Below are 13,384 nucleotides of genomic sequence, written 5' to 3'. Positions count from 1 at the left end.
GCAAAAACCATCAAGCGCTATGATGAAACTGTCTCTCATGAGGACCGCCACAGGAAAGGAAGACCCAGAGTTACCTCTACTGCAGAGGATAAGTTCATTAGTTACCAATCTCAGAAATTGCAGCCCAAATAAATGCTTCACAGAGTTCAAGAGACACATCTCAACATCAACTGTTCAGAGGAGACTGTGTGAATCAGGCCTTCAAGGTCGAATTGTTGTAAAGAAACCCCCACTAAAGGACACAAATAATAAGAAGAGACTTGCTTGGGCCAAGAGACACGAGCAATGGGACATTGGACTGGTGGAAATCTGTCAAAATATATTTTGTTAACACTTCTTTGGTTACTACATGACGTGTTATTTCATAGTGTTGATGTCGTCACTATTATTCTACAATGTAGAAAATTGTAAAAATAAGGAAAAAGCCTTTAATGAGTAGGTGTGTCCAAACTTTTGACTTGTACTTTGTTTTTATAAATCTGTCAGCCCTTACATCCAGAACTCTGCCTGAATTTTAGTGGTTAATTTGTTTAAAAGCAGCACAAGACTGTTGAATTGTTTATCAGATTTTAATAGATATGTCAAATAAAATTATATATACTCTTAACTCTGGTTGAATAAGACTGTGAAGATACAGTTGGCCTAGATGTCACAAATTAGACAGTGCTGTATGAGTGTTTGAAGGAGTTATAGATTAGGCTTGGGCAGTATACCATATATACCGTATACTGGGGTATTTGGAAATAGCCAATGGATGGTATTTCTAATACATTTTAATATTTGTATCTACTTTAAATAAACAACTGCAGTCAACTTGTGCAATACATTGCGAAATAAAGCAGATCGCATTCTTCTTTTTACCTCACATTATTTTACATTATGAAGCTTACTGTAGTTCCCCAGAACAGCTGAGCCAGTCACCTGTTTGTTTGTAAATGGCACAACGTGAGAAAGCGGGAGCAGGTGCATCCAGCTGTGTAATTAAAGTCTGTGTTTTTGTTGTTGCTTCAATGGTGATCAGGGACATGCAACTATAGTTTTCCTTAATGAGCTTACAATGAAAAATAAGTTGTATTTTTTTTTGCAAAGCTAATGTTTATCATAGGAAATGTAGCTGGTTACTCTGTTTTGTTTGAAGTTAATATTGCATTTCACCTTAGAAAAGTAGTCTACACAGAGAAAAGTAGCTGAGAAAAGTAGTCTACACAGAGAAAAGTAGCTGAGAAAAGTAGCTACATATCAGTCAGAGCGCTGTTTTTTGATAGAATGCCCTGAGGCATAAAATAAGTTTGATGCTGAGCAGATATTACAATAAGAAGCATTTTAGATCTGCATTTACAAAACGCAGCAAGATATTTCTTATGCTCTTATATTTTTTTTCCTGCGTGAAAAAACGAAGAATTCTGCATTAGGGCAACCTCTAAGTTCAACTTGCTAGTTATCTAAGTAAGTAACTAAATTAATATTGTGTTTGCTTTTTGCTGTGTTTGAGAAGTCAAAGCCCTTTGGATGAGTTCTGGACAGATGCCACTGCAGCTTGATTTCCTTCCGTTTTTTCTCCTCTCCCTTCTGGTCTGTCTGCTCCTCCCTATCTTCTCTGAGCAGGCAGGCCCAGTTGCCCTAGCAACTCTAGACTCCACACAGACACATGTAACAGTTTAGTGTGAATTCCTTTTAACTGCACCCAACAAAGGATTGAATGTTCTCCAGCACACAACCCCAACACAGAAGACCAGGTAAGGTAAGTATGCTCAAGGTAAGTTTTAGTTTCAATTCATGGGTTAAAATGGATTGGACCCCGTTTCCCCACAGCAGACTGTACGATTTCCCAGACGGTGTCCACAAAATAGACCCTCCCCTTACTCCCTCAGGTAAATATCAGGCATGCAAAAGTGACACACTGCGAATTACTCTGATATGGCACTGCAAACAATATGGTGAAAGGCACTACAATTTCACTCTGGTGAGGCACACAATATGGGACCCACCCTTGGCCCTGCTCTACTCTGCCAACCCCTCTAAAATTACTTTCTACTGCTATGGGACAAAATAGGGAGGGGAAAAGACAGAGGGTGGCAGAACCAGATCCTCACAAAAATTGAAATATTAACATCTGTCTGGTGATACCCAGATCCGCACAACTCCCTGTCCTGGTGCACACATGGTCCGAGTCTCTGGCTTGCCTATATCACTGATGGCCCCATCTCCGATGCTGAACGAGAGGGAGACAGACGGCAGGGAAACCTGCCGACAATAGTGGCTTCCAGTAGTGTGGCAAAATGGCCCAGAGAGAAAGAGTAGTGTAAGGTGAACACAGGAAGAAGCTAAAGCTCCTAGATGTGCGTTGTACCAATGCCTCTCTCGGCCCTCTGCTCCCCACAGCCCAGTTCGTCGTCACTTCCTCACTTGAATTCGCCACTAAGACTTTGTCCTGCAGATACTGGTCCAGTGTGATCACAGCAAACACCTAAGACATGGACACTTGCATAAGGGCCCAATCCCACCTCAGAGACATTCTCCACTCAACTCCAAGCATCAAACACCACAAAACACAGGGCTTTAAAGGAAATGACAGCCAATCCCCAGCTACCTGTCTGATTAGCTAACTCCCTGCAGGTGCATCTGATCACACCAGCCCCTACCCCCCCACCCCAACACACACACTTTCTCTGTAGTCGTCCCGACTATACTGAACTAACCAATGGAGCCCAGTACCTAAGTAGGGGCCCACGGTTCTCACTGTTGGACCTGTACCCTTGGGGGTGCAGCGGGCTCTTCTCTGGCCTAGGGAATGGCAGGGTACCATGTGTAGTTCTGCCCGTCTGGCCTAGGTGCCTGGCTCAGCTGAACATTGAAGTAACTCCCCAGCCAACCAATCACTTTTTACATCAGCCGATGTCACAAAGTGCTATACATCTGAGCGAAGTCTGAAGGATGGTTAGGGGCAAGGCCGCACATGGATCCAATGAATGGTCTGTATTGTTCCCCCTCCCTCTGGTCGGACACGAAGGACTGGCAGTCCAGGCCGAAGGTGTCCTAGAATGACAAACGGCCACGGTTGCCATCGGGGGATTAATTTATCCTGATCACATCATCGGAAGTTTTGCAGGAGCACCCGTTCAGCAACCATCAATGGAAAGTCCTTTGCCTGCTTATCGTACCGCTGTTTCTCTTGCTCCTGCTGATATCGGGTCCTTGTCTCAACCGGACTGTAGGCCCATCGTAGCTGGTCATGATGGTGCCTCACCCATCCATCTAGGTCCATCCGCAGCATCAGGGCCTCTACACCTAAAACCTCAACAGGAAGACAGGCATGCCTGCCACACGTTACAAAGAATGGGGTAAGCCCAGTGATGCTATGTTTACTGTTGATGTATGTCTGGAGAAGCATGGGTAACTACTGTCGTAGAAAATACCACTAAGGACTCCAAGTTAAATTAACATATCTTTATCATCACGGCCGGAGAGGTTACAACAAACTTAACAGTCTGTCTGTCGGAAGCTTATACAAGTCTGTCGGAAGCTCTGAAGGGATGTTTTCCCTTCAGCACTCTTTATACTCATGCACAAACTAGGCGTTGCTGCTCTCAGCGTGCAATAAGCTGATCGTGACCTTGCATACATCGTTACTTTGGCCCAACGCCCAATCAGTCCTCCCTGAGAGAAGTCACAGAACATCCTAACCCAACAACAAGAAACACGTTACACGTAGTCACAGATTTGCAGAGACAGAACACATTAAACATTTCTATTACACTCCCTCCTTGTACCACCATATGGGATAATAAAAATACATTTTAATTAACATAGTCAGTCTATCATCAGGAGTGCATTTAGTAAATACTGATTCTTACATACAATAGGCATTACAATAGACAAAAATCCATCTTCATATCTGATCCTTTTTCCATTACATTCTACGGTTGCTGTCATTTAACAACATAACTAAAAGCCTTCAGGTACTTAATCAAACATGGATACCAATTCATTATTGCATATCATCATCCATTATGGGGGCAAAAGGGAGTTCCTGGAGAGACAGCAAGTTATCAGTATCACCACCTTTAGTGGCAATTAACATTCTCAGACTTGAGTTCCCAGGGAAGAACAAAATGGCTTACCACAAGGAAGAAAAATGATCAAACACATTCAGAGGGTGAAGACAAAATATTTAAGTGCCTTTGAATGGAGTATCGTAGTAGGTGTCAGGCACACCGATTTGTGTCAAGAACTGCAATGCTGTTTGGTTTTTCACGCTCAACAGTTTCCTGTGTGTATCAAGAATGGTACACCAACCAAATGACATCCAGCAACTCAATATTAGGAAGGTATTCTTAATGTTTTGAATAGTTTGCCCCTATATAACACACACACACACACACACACACACACACACACACCTCAACCACTTTCACCTTCTGAATCACTGTCCTCCTATACATATGTGCTGACCGAGCCTACATTGTGTATGTCTGCCTGAATAAAAGGACAGGCACCGTATACATTTTTTCACCGTTATTTAACCAGATAGGCCAGTTGAGAACAAGTTCTCATTTACAACTGTGACCTGGCCAAGATAAAGCAAAGCAGTGCAACAAAAACACAGAGTTACACATGGGATAAACAAACAGTCAAAACACAACAGAAAAAGTAAGGAGGTAAGGCAATAAATAAGCCAATAGCGGCAAAGTAATTACAATTTACACTGGAGTGATATGTGCAGATGAGGATGTGCAAGTAGAAATACTGGTGTGCAAAAGAGCAGAAAAATAAAAACAAATATTGGGGTGAGGTAGGTAGTTGGATGAGCTATTTACAGATGGGCTGTGTGAATGATTCCAGTCATTGGCAGCAGAGAACTGGAAGGAGGTGTTGGCTTTAGGGATGACCAGTGAAATATACCTACTGGAGCGCGTGCTACAGGTGGGTGTTGCTGTGGTGACCAGTGAGCTGAGATAAGGCGGAGCTTTACCTAGCAAAGACTTATAGATGACCTGGAGCCAGTGGGTTTGGCAACGAAAATGTAGCAAGGACTAGCCAACGAGAGCATACAGGTTGCAGTGGTGGGTAGTATATGGGGCTTTGGTGACAAAACGGATGGTACTTTGATAGATTACATCCAATTTGCTGAGTGTTGGAGGCTATTTTGTAAATGACATCGCCGAAGTGAAGGATCGGTAGGATAGTCAGTTTTACAAGGGTATGTTTGGCCGCATGAATGAAGGAGGCTTTGTTGCAAAATAGGAAGCCGGTTCTAGATTTAATTTTGGATTGGAGATGCTTAATAGGAGTCTGGAAGTAGAGTTCACAGTCTAGCCAGACACTGAATATGTGGACAACTATAAATACCTAAGTCAGAACCGTCCAGAGTAGTGATGCTAGTAGGGCGGGTGGGTGTGGGCAGTGATCAGTTGAAGAGCATGCATTTCCTTTTACTAGCATTTAAGAGCAGTTGGAGGCCACAGAAGGAGTGGTGTATGGCATTGAAGATTGTCTGGAGGTTTGTTAACAGCGTCCAAAGAAGGGCCAGATGTATACAGAATGGTGTCGTCTGCGTAGAGGTGGATCAAAGAATCAACCGCAGAAAGAGTGACATCGTTGATATATACAGAGAAGAGTGTCGGCCCGAGAATTTAACCCTGTGGCACCCCCATTGACTGCCAGAGGTCCGGACAACAGGCCCTCCGATTTGACACACTGAACTCTATCTGAGAAGAAGTTAGTGAACCAGACGAGGAGGTCATTAGTGAAACCAAGGCTGTTGAGTCTGCCGATAAAAATACGGTGATTGACAGAGTCAAAAGCCTTGGCCAGGTCGATGAAGTTGGCTGCACAGTACAGTCTTTTATCGATGGCGGTTATGATATCGTTTAGGACCTTGTGCAGCATCACTTCACACTGCACCCTGCTTGGCCCAGAGCAGACTATCCCCCAAATGTTTGGACACCTGGGACCAGACTGGATGGTCTTGCTGGAGAACATCAATGTACTCCAGTCTTAGGGGGAATTGAGGTGACTTGTTCCCTCCATTGTAGGAGATGATCTGCTTTTTTATTCTCTCCGATGTCCACCTGGCTTTTCTGGAGAGCTGCACAGCAATAGTCTGTGCATCTGAAAAACAATTGAAAGAAATGGTCATGAAAATCTTGAAGTTTGATAGAAATCTTTCATATAGTTCAAAACACCTGTAGGAATGACAATTAGATATCAACAGCAGTGATATGCCAGGGAGTGATGCCGTGTTCAACAAGACTGAATTGGCTGCAGTACCTGCATACTTTCAGACCAGGCCACAATAGAAAGAGCACTTCAGGACCAGCCTATGGATTGTTGCCAGCAGACAGTGAGTCATCTTAGTCTGCAGACTTTCCAAAATTGCTGCAGTGTAGAGACCAGCATTCAATCCGGTCAGAAGATTTAAAGTTGAATGGATTAAGCAGGAGAGGGGCATTCAGTCTTTGGGATATGCAGTGGAAAGGGGCAGGTGGTGGTGATATGAGTATAAAGTAACAGGGAGATCTAGTAGATTGTGGGACCAGGATAAATAGTAGGGTATACGAACGTGTCAGTCATGACTGGTAGGGCTAAGCCAGACAGAAAGGGCTATTTCGAGATGGGATAAAACCTTAGGTCAGAGATGTAGCAACTACTTACGCGACTCGATGTTGCTCTGCAAGAGTTTCCACGTCTCTCTCCTGCCAGGTAAGGAACAACGTCCTCTTGTCTGAGGTTTTCCTTTATCTTACGGGTCCGACCGTGTGCTGCCTAGGACATAATCACAGGCCTAATTAAATCTATTGCCGAACAAAATAAAACCACACTGCCAGTTTTGTGCTGACTTCTACATGTGCAATGCCCACAAAGAAGACAAACACGTCTTATGGAAAATGTTGGGAGTTTGACTAAAATATTGAATTGTCAATGAAACCACGGCAAGGATTTCATCACCAAATTAATCAAATGTATTTTAAAGCCCTTTTTATATCAGCAGTTGTGAAAAGAAACCCAGCCTAAAACCCCAAAGGGCAAGCAATTTGATGTTATTAAGTGACCCCAATTTTTGAACGGTAGTGTAATTGAGAATGTACACTGAACACCTTCCTAATATTGAGTTGCACCCTTTGGCCAACAGAACAGCCTCAATTTGTAAAGGCATAAAAGCATTCCATAAGGATGCTGGCCCATATTTAATCCAATGCTTCCCACAGTTGTGTGGTGAACCATTGTTGATACACATGGGAAACTGTTGAGCGTGTAAAACCCAGAAGAGTTGCAGTTCTTGACAGACAAACCGGTGCACCTGACACCTAGCACACCCTGTTCTGCCTGCGGCTATGGAACCCAGACCTGTTCACCGGACATGCTACCTTGTCCCGGATCTGCTACCTTGTCCCGGACCTGCTGTTTTCGACTCTCTACCGCACCTGCTGTCTCTGACTCTGAATGATTGGCTATGAAAAGCCAACTGACATTTACTCCTGAGGTGCTGACCTGTTGCACCCTCTACAACCACTGTGATTATTATTATTTTACCCTGCTGGTCATCTATGAACATTTGAACATCTTGGCTATGTACGGTTATCTCCACCCGGCACAGCCAGAAGAGGACTGGCCACCTCTCAGAGCCTGTGTCACGGTTTTCTGTATGTGAAGGAGAGTCGGACCAAAATGCGGCGTGTAGATTGCGATCCATGTTTAATAAACAAACGTAAAACACGAATCGATACAAACACTACAAAAAACAAAGAACGTAACGAAAACCGAAACAGCCCTATCTGGTGAGAACACAGAGACAGGAACAAGGACACTAAGGACAATCACCCACAAAACACTCAAAGAATATGGCTGCCTAAATATGGTTCCCAATCAGAGACAACGATAAACACCTGCCTCTGATTGAGAACCACTCCAGACAGCCATAGACTTTGCTAGATCACCCCACTAGCTACAATCCCAATCCATACCAAAACCCCAAGACAAAACACACCAAAACCCCAAGACAAAACACACCACAATACAAAAACCCCATGCCACACCCTGGCCTGACCCAATACATGAAGATAAACACAAAATACTTCGACCAGGGCGTGACAGAACCCCCCCCCCCCCTAAGGTGCGGACTCCCGAACGCACCTCAAAACAACAGGGAGGGTCCGGGTGGGCGTCTGTCCTTGGTGGCGGCTCCGGCGCGGGACGTGGACCCCACTCAGTCAATGTCTTTGTCCCCTCTCCTCGCGTCCCTGGATAGTCCACCCTCGCCGCCGACCATGGCCCAGTAGTCCTCACCCAGAACCCCACTGGACTGAGGAGCAGATCGGGACTGAAGGGCAGCTCGGGACTGAAGGGCAGCTCGGGAGTGAGAGAAAGCTCAGGAGTGAGAGGAAGCTCAGGAGTGAGAGGAAGCTCAGGAGTGAGAGGAAGCCCAGGCAGGTAGATAGATCTACCAGATCCCGGCCGGCTGGCGGTTTCAGCAGATCCCGGCCGACTGGCGGTTTCAGCAGATCCCGGCCGACTGGCGGATCTGGCGGATCCCGGCCGACTGGCGGATCTGGCGGATCCCGGCCGACTGGCGGATCCCGGCCGACTGGCGGATCCCGGCCGACTGGCGGATCCCGGCCGACTGGCGGATCCCGGCCGACTGGCGGATCCCGGCCGACTGGCGGATCTGGCGGATCCCGGCCGACTGGCGGTTCTGGCGGATCCCGGCCGACTGGCGGTTCTGGCGGGTCCCGGCCGACTGGCGGTTCTGGCGGGTCCCGGCCGACTGGCGGTTCTGGCGGGTCCCGGCCGACTGGCGGTTCTGGCGGGTCCCGGCCGACTGGCGGTTCTGGCGGGTCCCGGCCGACTGGCGGTTCTGGCAGATCCCGGCCGACTGGCGGTTCTGGCAGATCCCGGCCGACTGGCGGTTCTGGCAGATCCCGGCCGACTGGCGGTTCTGGCAGATCCCGGCCGACTGGCGGTTCTGGCAGATCCCGGCCGACTGGCGGTTCTGGCAGATCCCGGCCGACTGGCAGATCTGGCAGATCCCGGCCGACTGGCAGATCTGGCAGAGTCTGGTTGACTGGCAGATCTGGAAGAGTCTGGCTGACTGGCGGATCCTGGCAGACTGAAAGATCTGGCTGCTCCATGCTGACTGGCGGCTCTGGCTGCTTCACGCTGACTGGCGGCTCTGGCGGCTTCTTACAGACTGGCAGCTCCTTGCAGACTGGCAGCTTCTTGCAGACTGGCAGCTCCTTGCAGACTGGCAGCTCCTTGCAGACTGGCAGCTCTGGCTGCTCCATGCAGACTGACAGCTCTGGCTGCTCCATGCAGACTGACATCTCTGGCTGCTCCATGCAGACTGACAGCTCTGGCTGCTCCATGCAGACTGACAGCTCTGGCTGCTCCATGCAGACTGGCGGCTCTGGCTGCTCCATGCAGACTGACAGCTCTGGCTACTCCATGCAGGCTGGCAGCTCTGGCTGCGCTGAACAGGCGGGAGACTCCAGCAGCGCTGTAGAGGAGGAAGGCTCTGGCTGCGCTGAACAGGCGGAGACTCCGGCAGCGCTGGAGAGGCGAGGCGCACTGTAGGCCTGATGCGTGGTGCTGGCACTGGTGGTACTGAACCGAGGACACTCACAGGAAGCCTGGTGCGGGGAGCTGCTACCGGAGGGCTGGGGTGTGGAGGTGGTACTGGATAGACCGGACCGAGCAGGCGCACTGGAGCTCTTGAGCACCGAGCCTGCCCAACCTTACCTGGTTGAATACTCTCGGTCGCCCTGCCAGTGCGGCGAGGTGGAATAGCCCGCACTGGGCTATGCAGGCGAACCGGAGACACCGAGCGCAAGGCTGGTGCCATGTAAGCCGGCCCAAGGAGACGCACTGGGGACCAGATGTGTAGAGCCGGCATTTGGCACCGGGCTATGCACCCGCACTGGGGACACCGTGCGCACCACTGCATAACACAGTGCCTGCCCGGTCTATCTAGCCCCCCGGTAACCACAGGAAGTTGGCGTAGGTCTCCTACCTAGCGTAGCCCTACTCCCTGTGAGCCCCCCCCCCCCCCCCAAGACATTTTTGGGGCTGACTCTCGGGCTTCCGTCCGCGCCGCCGAGCTTGCTTCGCCAACTCCATTCTCCGATAACCTTCCGCGCACTGCTCCATCGAATCCCAGGCGGGCTCCGGCACTCTCCCTGGGTCGTCGCCCACCTGTCTATCTCCTCCCAAGAAGTATAGCCCATACTGTCCTACTCTTTGGGCTGCTCCTGTTGCCTCTTCTCCTGCTGCACCTTTGAGCGGCTACACTCCCCTGGTTTAGCCCAGGGTCCTCTCCCGTCGAGGATTTCCTCCCATGTCCAGAAATCCTCCTGCCTGTTGACACGCTGCTTGGTCCTTTTGTGGTGGGTGATTCTGTAACGGCTTTCTTCTATCTCCTCCTCTGACGAAGAGGTGGAACAAGGATCGGACCAAAATGCAGCGTGTAGATTGCGATCCATGTTTAATGAACAAATGTAAACATGAATTAATACAAACACTACAAAACAAAAAAACGTAATGAACGAAACGAAAACCGAAACAGCCTATGCTTGTGTAAACTAACAAAGACAGGAACAAGGACACTAAGGACAATCACCCAAAAAACACTCAAAGAATATGGCTGCCTAAATATGGTTCCCAATCAGAGACAACGATAAACACCTGCCTCTGATTGAGAACCACTCCAGACAGCCATAGACTTTGCTAGATCACCCCACTAGCTACAATCCCAATACATACCCCAGGACAAAACCCCAAGACAAAACACACCAAAACCTCAAGACAAAACACACCACAATACAAAAACCCCATGCCACACCCTGGCCTGACCCTATACATGAAGATAAACACTAAATACTTCGACCAGGGCGTGACAGCCTGGTTCCTCTCTAGGTTTCTTCCAAGGTTCCTGCCTTTCTAGGGAGTTTTTCCTAGCCACCGTGCTTCTACATCTGCATTGCTTGCTGTTTGGGGATTTAGGCTGGGTTTCTGTATAGTACTTTGTGACATCGGCTGATGTAAAAATGGCTTTATAAATACATTTGATTGATTGATACCCCATTAAAAAGCACTTAAATATTTTGTTGTTTTTCCCATGGCGCGCACACACAATCCATGTATATTTTCTCAGGGCTTAAAAATCCCACTTTAACCTGTTTCCTTCCCTTCCTCTACTCTGATTGAAGTGGATTTAACAAGTGACATTAAGGGATCATAGCTTTCACCTGGGTTCATCTGGTTAGTATGTCATGGAAAGAGCAGGTGTTCCTAATGTTTAGTACATTCAGTGTATAGTAGTTTACATTTGGCCATAGAATCATGACCGAAAAATACATGTTCAATGTCTGTAAATTAGGTAGTTACATATTTTAAATATCTAGAAGAGACATTTTTTACCTTACATTCGTTCATTAAAATAAAACGGATTTAAACTTCTGGAAAATACGCATGACATCTGTATAAGACGCATTTTCGACGTCAGGACAATACATCTTCTAACCTTTCATTCAGCACCTGAAATGTACGGGATGTCAACGTCTGGAAAATAAGTATTTTCATTTAGCTTACTGGGATCTTTACTTTGGGGAGTTACTAAAGTAGATTGAAGCCAGTCAGTCACTTAACACATTTGGGGGAAAAAACACATTTTCTAGGAAAGGATAAATCGAAATCCGCAAAGGCAACTCGCTAATGTTAGTTGTTGTCGTGCGATGGAAGAGAGCTAGCCTTTCGTTAACATGCTAGCAACCGTTTCTGGCTTCTCTTTCGGGCTATAAAGTCCATAGTTGAAAGTCACAATAACACAGACATCTCACCATGGACGAAAACATTAGCAATAATTCAACGACATACCTGTTAAGGTGCACAAAACGAGGAGTGAAAAACATTTACCCCCGCAAATGCAGTCCTACAGGCTGTCGCCATCGTGAAAATGACGTCTTCTTCTGTAGTGCTCGAAATTTCGATTTGCACAATTACTACCACCTTGCGACCAGGCGGGAGTTGGCTTGACAGTAATTTTCACTTGCCTGAACTTGATCAGGTCAGGTTCAGTGCAAATGCAATAAATTACACACATCTTTAATTATAATACATTAAAATGAGACTTTCATGACTCAAATATGTTTACAAGTATCTCAGTGTCTCAGTGTAGAGAGAGACTATGCAGAACCCCATTTTCACCTGAGGATGGCAGTATTTGTTCACGGTGATGAAGTAATTTTGATGTCTCAGTCTGAATAATGTTAGGATGTAATCAGAAAGCATATTCAATGTATTTGAGCGGTTGAGAAAACACACACTCAAAGACTAGTCAAATCACTAAAGCTGAAAAACAAAACTGAAAAACAGCTGATCTACACACACAAACACACACACACATCCATCCTCTGAATACAGGGGATGTTTTTGCCCCATCTTGTTAAATGAAATGTTTACAGAGCATCACAAGCCAAATTATTGTTTGTAAAAACCCCAGGAAACATCTCCCTAGACCACAACCCAATGAAAACCTTTCAGGCTAATTCTTAGGAGTTTCAAACCACAGTGCTCTGTGGTGCTTTGTTTCACATCACATTGGTTAAGAGGACAGTGATCTAAACACAATAGAAGTGAATTCTTTCATAATTTCCCACAATTCCGTTCATTGTAAGTAACCGCTTGAAGATGCGTTCCTGGATAAATACTAACAGATGCTAAATTGCAAACGTGTTCACAATAAAGGGACACAATATGGAGCTAAGTCTTTTTTAATGAGATACCCCAACCCACACATATTCAATATTTATTTCCTTTGTTTCATTTTGTCTTAGTCTTTCAAAAGACCAGAAGTAAAATTCTGCACAATTCACTACCATCTACTATCATTCGACATAGTTCAACACGAATACCTTCCTTACTGAGATCGAACAAAGGCGAACGATTTAGGTGTAAATAAGATGCAAACATTAAACCTCCGGTCTACCTTTAGGAGCATCTCAGGATAGAAGGGTAAAATGTGTTTATACCACATTGTTTAGATTTCTATGTTTTAACGATAGGGCAGTTTGACAGCTGGTGTTCAAAATCTACCCTCATGATGGTATTGCTGGATATTATCTGCAAGTATAACTTCGTGCCTTTGCCTTAATAAGGATTGAGTAGAATATCATTATGGTATTTAAAGTAGTCTATCAAACCAATAATCAAATAGGACCTATCCTCCTGTGACTGAGAATGTATCTTTAAGACACAACAATGAAATGCCCATCTACCTGGGTGGGCATTGTAAGATTTGACATCCCTGTACACTGTGTGAGACAGCACATACACTATAATCAGCTGCAGAGTACAGACCACACAGAGTTGCCCTGCAGGTAGAATATTGCTA

General features: G+C 46.3%; 1 long non-coding RNA gene across 1 annotated transcript; it reads right to left on the bottom strand.

Moving 5' to 3' along the window:
- Positions 1 to 5,576: 5,576 nt before the first annotated feature.
- LOC110529126 lies at positions 5,577 to 11,977 on the bottom strand. The gene is made up of 3 exons (XR_002474331.2): positions 11,869 to 11,977; positions 6,655 to 6,765; positions 5,577 to 6,111 (listed from the first exon to the last, which is right to left on the bottom strand). It is a non-coding gene; the product is annotated as an uncharacterized LOC110529126 (long non-coding RNA).
- Positions 11,978 to 13,384: the final 1,407 nt, after the last annotated feature.

This window comes from Oncorhynchus mykiss, chromosome 8 (genome assembly GCF_013265735.2).
Source record: "Oncorhynchus mykiss isolate Arlee chromosome 8, USDA_OmykA_1.1, whole genome shotgun sequence".
NCBI lineage: Eukaryota > Metazoa > Chordata > Actinopteri > Salmoniformes > Salmonidae > Oncorhynchus > Oncorhynchus mykiss.
Note: the sequence above shows the minus strand (reverse complement) of the source record. Positions and strands in the feature narration are given on the sequence as shown.